This window comes from Ixodes scapularis, unplaced genomic scaffold (assembly GCF_016920785.2).
Source record: "Ixodes scapularis isolate PalLabHiFi unplaced genomic scaffold, ASM1692078v2 PGA_scaffold3__209_contigs__length_174095766, whole genome shotgun sequence".
NCBI lineage: Eukaryota > Metazoa > Arthropoda > Arachnida > Ixodida > Ixodidae > Ixodes > Ixodes scapularis.
Window position 1 is genome coordinate 127,548,056 of NW_024609868.1, and position 5,944 is coordinate 127,553,999.

Here is a 5,944-nt window from a genome sequence, read left to right on the forward strand (position 1 = left end):
TCGGCATCTCGGTAAGGCAAGAGAAGGGCAGCTATGGCGGCTCAATCTGGCGCGTGTGTAAAGCGTCTATACTCGGTGGGGCAGGGGGCGAGAGGCCTCTAAGAACTCCGGACGCGACCGAGACGCAGGCAGGCAAGTGGGTGGCGACCGGATCTAGGATATCGCGGGACGCGAGGCCTAAGGCCTTCTTTGTGTTTAGCGTTGGGCTTAACGTGCGGTTGTAAATATTTGTATAATGTAACTTGTATTTGTATTTTAGATTGAGTGTTTTGTAGCGTTGTGTGTTATTGTACCAATAAACTGGGAGCGGAATCCCGCTCCCGTGAAAGAACCAGGCTGGACTCGGGTTGTTGACGGACCACGTGGGAAACGGCGAATCGGCGGCGGTACGCGATTTCCTACAAATGGCGCATCAACGTTGGGGCAGGCGAGCCGTAATTACGGTCGCAACGTCCGTCGACGACACTGCGTGAAAGTTCACGCGGGGCGGTCCCCCTGGTTGGCGGGTCTATACCGCGGCACTTTGAAGTTGGAAAAGGCACGTCCAAACAAGTGTTCGGGATGGCCGCGGGTAATTTCGCGCTAACAGATTTAATGTTTTTGGCTGACGTCGCGACGACACAAGCGGAAAAAGAGCGACGGCTCTCGGGGTTGGCGGAGGGGAACGCCGCGGAGATGACCGTAGTGCGGAGTCCGGAAACGCCGGCGGTATCGCCAGTAGTGTCTATGCCGCAAAGCACGGAGATGTCCCGTGAATCCACGGCGTTGGTTGCGGCGTTCGCTCAGGCCTTACAGAGCATGCAGAGGCAAACGCCACCGCCGAAAACCCTCATCCGCATTCCGGTGCCGGAGTACAGCGGACACAGCGATCGAGCTCTGAGCGCGACCGACTTCTTGCTGGAAATCCAGCGATATCGGAAGGCTACCGGCCTGACCGAGACGGAGACGCTAGGCAGGGTTCTGCCGGTGGCTCTTGTAGGCCCAGCTGCCAGGTGGCATCGCCTTGTGGGCGAGTCAGCCGGAACACTCGACGAGTTCACGGCCCTCTTCCGGCAAGAGTTCTTGCCGGCAGACTACCTGCCAAGAATGCGCAGGGAACTGGAGGAAAGAACGCAGGCTCCCGCTGAGCCCTTTGCTGAATACCTGCGGGCAATGCAGGAACTCCTGCAGATCGCCGATCCGAATGCTACGAACCAGGAGCAGGTCGAACGGGTGGTGAGGCAGGCGCATCCCACCTTTTCGCGGTATCTGCGTGGGCGCCCATTCGGAAGTCTGAGTGAGCTCGCACAGGAGGCACGCAAGGTTCAGGCCGACATACTGGCGGAGCGCAGGTACCACCTTCCCCCAGCACCAATCGACACGCTCGAACCCCGATGCGCGTGGCACGGGCCGGTGCCACGTGGGTGTCGACGGGGGGAAGCCGCAATGGCGGCGGCCAGCGGGGAGCCGAGCGGGAATCCCTGGGAGCTCACAGATGACGCCTTGGAGCCAGGATCGCGCCGAGGAGGGAGCGCGGCCGTCCACGCGGCGGAATTCCGGCCGACCGGCGCACCACGGATCGCCGCAGCCCAGGAGCAGTCTGCCGCCGACCCGCTGCCACAAAGGGGTGAGCGCATCGCACGTCCCACTGGGGAGAGTCCTATCCCAGGTTGGCGAGGCCGCTGCTTTCGGTGCCACGAAATCGGGCACTATAGGCGCGACTGCACAAGGGAGATACCGGGAAACGGAGGAGGCCGCCGATAAAGTTATCGGCGGCGAAACAGACCAACGAGCGGGTCCCCGACACCCCATCGACTGTATGCGTGCCGACGGCGTATCGAGTCGGAACAGTGACAAGCACCGCGGCCCCATTTATTTCCCTGACGGTGGCGGGAAAGGAGTTCGCAGCTCTTCTGGATAGCGGGGCTAGTGCGTCGCTAATTGGGGACGAGGTCCTCAGGCATCTCCAACAGAAGTCCGTTCGGGTGAGGCATGGGGAGACCACTTTCCAGTTGGCTTGTGGGTCGACGACCTCGAGGGGAGCAGTGCGTCTCGTGGTACGTTGGAATCAACGGGCGCAGAGACAGCGGTTCGTCCATTTGGCCGGGCTGACAGTACCCATCATTCTGGGACGGGATTTCCTGGCCCACACCGGCATCATCATTGACGTGGCAAGTGGCGGGTACCGAGAGGGGGCACATGCACCCCTTTCAAGTTTCCGAGAGCACTCTATGGGGGCCATGGCGGCAGCGCTGGGAAAAGCGACAGAACAGGAAAGAACCGACCGCGACGACGCCATGAGTCACCCAACTCCGAGCTCCGCTGAGCACTGCGACGGAATGGGCCACCCGTTGGCCAATGCCGATGGACTGTCTCGACCAGAGCGAGAGAGGTTGGCGGCTTTGCTGCACAACTTTGACGAAATGTTCACCGAACAGCCGGGCTGCACTAAGCAGGTGCAACATCGCATTGAAACTGGGGACGCACGCCCTTGGAAGTCCAATCCGCGTCCTGTGAGCCTGGCGAAGCGAAAAGCGATAGATGCCGCAGTCGATGAGCTCCTGAAGTCGGGAATCATTCGCCGGTCATCAGGACCCTGGGGATTCCCGGTGGTTTTGGTGCCCAAGAAGAACGGAACATCGAGACTCTGCGTCGATTATCGGCGCTTGAACGCGGTGACCGTAAAAGATGCGTATCCATTTCCGAGCATCGAAGAAATCATCTCGAATCTGGGGAAGGCGAAGTATTTCACTACCCTCGACGCAAGCAAAGGCTACCTCCAAGTGGAGATGAGCCCGGGCGACGAAAGCAAAACTGCATTCGTGTGTCACCGAGGCTTGTTCGAGTTCACTCGGATGCCGTTCGGATTAACAGGTGCACCGATGACATTTCAGCGGTTGATCGACGGGGTGCTCGGAGATGCCAAGTGGCAGCACGCGCTCGCGTACCTGGACGACATCATTGTGTACTCGGAAACTTTCGAGGACCACCTTCGTCTCCTCGAGGACGTGTTGCGCAAACTGCGGATCGCCGGCCTCACACTTAACCCGACTAAAGCCCAAATTGGAGCTTCTGAGATCAGCTTGTTGGGATTCCGGATCGAGAGAGGAAAAGTTTCCCCCGACGCGGACAAGTTGCGGGCGATCTTGGAGTTCCCAGTCCCTACCGATGTCGGGGGAGTGCGCCGTTTTCTCGGCATGATAGGATACTACCGAGCCTACATCCCGAACTGCGCAGCCATGCAGGCACCCCTCACGCAATTGCTGAGGAAAGCGGCTCCCTGGACCTGGGAGGCGGCGCAGGAGGAGGCGTTCCTCCAGCTGACCGAGGCCTTGGCGCGTACAGCATCCCTCAAACTGCCAGACCTGAATAGGCCCTTCACGATCCAGACGGACGCCAGCGACCAGGGACTCGGCGCGGTGCTCTTGCAGGAGACAGAGGGAGAGATCCGCCCGGTGGCATTTGCCAGCCGGGCGCTGAACCCGGCAGAGAAGAACTACACGGTGAGTGAGCGCGAATGCCTCGCCATCATTTTTGCTCTTAAGAAGTTCGATCATTATGTCGAGGGGACGGAATTCACGATCGAGACGGACCATATGGCCCTCGCATGGCTCTCCCGAATCAAGGAACCCGCCGGAAGACTGGCGCGCTGGGCCTTGACACTGCAGAAGTACGAGTACCGAATTCGGTACCGGAAGGGCACGACAAATGTGGTGGCCGACGCGCTCTCCCGCGCACCCGTGGATCCCCCACCGCGCGAGACAGCAGACTGCGGAGGCGGGGCCATCCCCCGGGAGACGGGAAATCCCGCCTCGAGCTCCGCTCGCCACTGTGGCGGCGTCGCGCAGCTGGCGGAGGCGATTACCTCACTGGGACCGGCGTTCAACCGAACGGAACTGTTCGAAGCGCAGCAGCGCGATTCTTTTTGTCGCGCTATCTTCGACCGGCTCAGGCAAGAGATGGATCCTGACCAGACAGGCGGAGAGACGCTGCGGCACTCCGGAACACCGAGAGGGCCAAGTGCCACCGCCCAGGAGTCAGACATTGAAGCAGGTGAGCTGGAGTCTTACCTGATCGATGGGGACGGCGTCCTGCTGCGCTACTTCCCGGAAGAGAGCGATTCAAGTGAGTCGTTCAAGACCGTGATTCCCCGCGATCTCAGAGTGGCAGCGCTGCGTCACTACCACGATGCGGACGGTCACGGCAGTGCACCGAAGTCGTGGCATAAGCTGCGCCGTTTCGCTACCTGGCCGGGCATGAAGGGGCAGCTGTGCCGTTATGTCCGTAGCTGCGCAGTGTGCCAAGAGCGCAAGCCCAGGGGCGGCAGACCACCCGGCCTGCTCGAGCCCATCGTGAGTACGCGGCCATGGGAGATCGCGGCCTGCGACTTGATGGGACCCCTGCCGCGGTCAAGCGGAGGCTATCAACATGTGTTGGTAGTAACTTGCCACTTCACCGGGTTCGTCGAGATGTTTCCAATGCGGAAGGTGACAGCCAAGGGAGTCCTGAGCAGGCTGTCCGAGGTCTGGTGTCGCTACGGGTTCCCCGAGAGACTGGTGAGTGACAACGCCTCGATATTTTGCTCGAAAGTCTTCGCGGCAACCTGCCAGGCCCTCGGGATTAAGCATTGTAAGACTTCGTGTTACCATCCCCAAGCAAATGTGACCGAGCGGCGGAACCGCGACATCAAGCCGCTGCTCGGGGCGTATGCTCGAAAGCAGCGGGACTGGGATCTGCATTTGGATTCGATTTCGTTTGCATTGCGGTCCAACCTCAACCGCAGCACTGGGTTCACGCCCGCGCTTTTGAACTTCGGCAGAGAACTCTCTACGCCGACCGATGCGGTTCTTCGCCCGCGACAGAGCGCGGCCAGAGCGGTGCCCTCGTACGAGGATTTCGCGACGCGCACAAGAGAGCGACTGTCGCGGGCGCTGGACGCCGCCCGCGGAAACAGGGCTCGCGCGCGGGCGGAGCAGAAGAACACCTATGACAAAGCGCACCGCGATGCGCAGTTCGAGGTGGGCGACACCGTTCTGCGGCGAAGTCACGTGCAGAGCGATGCGAGTAAGTTCTTCTCGGCGGCGTTGGCCCCCAAGTGGGTTGGCCCCTTTGTCATCGATTCCAAGAAGTCTCGACTGACATACACGCTGAGGGACCAGAATTCTGATCTCGTCCGCGGGACAGTTCACATCGGCGAACTGAAACCCTTTTTCCCCAGGGAAGGGGATGAGCCGGTCAAGCGGCCGCAAAGGGGCATTCGCGGGCGCCAACGATCTCAGGAGTTCCTGGGACCACCGCGGCACAGCTACAACACGCGTAGCCGGAGGCAACCCGATGGGATCGGAACCTCGTAGAGTGCGTGGCCCGGGAAAGGGAAGAAGAGGGGGGACGATCCGAAATCGGCGTTCCGTAACCCGGGAAAGGGAAGAAGAGGGGGAGCGATCCGAAATCGGCGTTCCCGGCATTGTTTTTATTGTTTTTTCTTTGTGGGTGGGGGGAGGGTGCCTCGGAACCCTCAGTGTTTGTTTTTCTTGTTTTTGCTTTGAATGTTTTTTTTTGTTTGTTTTTTGTGTGCGGCGTCGCTGTTGGTGTTGGGGTACTGCTCCCTCGCTGGGCGCACGCCATGGACTTTTCCCATCTTGTGCGTCATCGCCCCTGCGGCTGCTGCTTCGAGACGCAACTTGGTGTGCACCAAATGGTCCTCTCTGGGAGGGATGAAAGGAGGAGTCGCCGTTTGGACAAACATTAGCTTGGGCTGAGCTCCTCGTCTTCTGGCAGCGTATTCCCCGGCAGGAACCACAGCTCGGGGAGCCTTGTGGGACGTCCGCGACGCCACGCAGGACGCCGGGGTGCAGTTCTCAGTGACACTGGACTTCCAGCCCCGCATCGTTCCGGGAGGGCGGTCGCAGCTGGGTCGCAACCACAGTCCCTCTCCGGTGCACCACTCTGTGGAGGGGCCAGTCTC

The 5,944-nt window shown here is 60.4% G+C and overlaps 1 pseudogene; it reads left to right on the top strand.

Annotated features, from left to right (window-relative positions):
- The first annotated feature begins 410 nt into the window (after window positions 1-410).
- On the top strand, window positions 411-1,852 carry LOC120836933 (annotated as a pseudogene).
- Window positions 1,853-5,944: the final 4,092 nt, after the last annotated feature.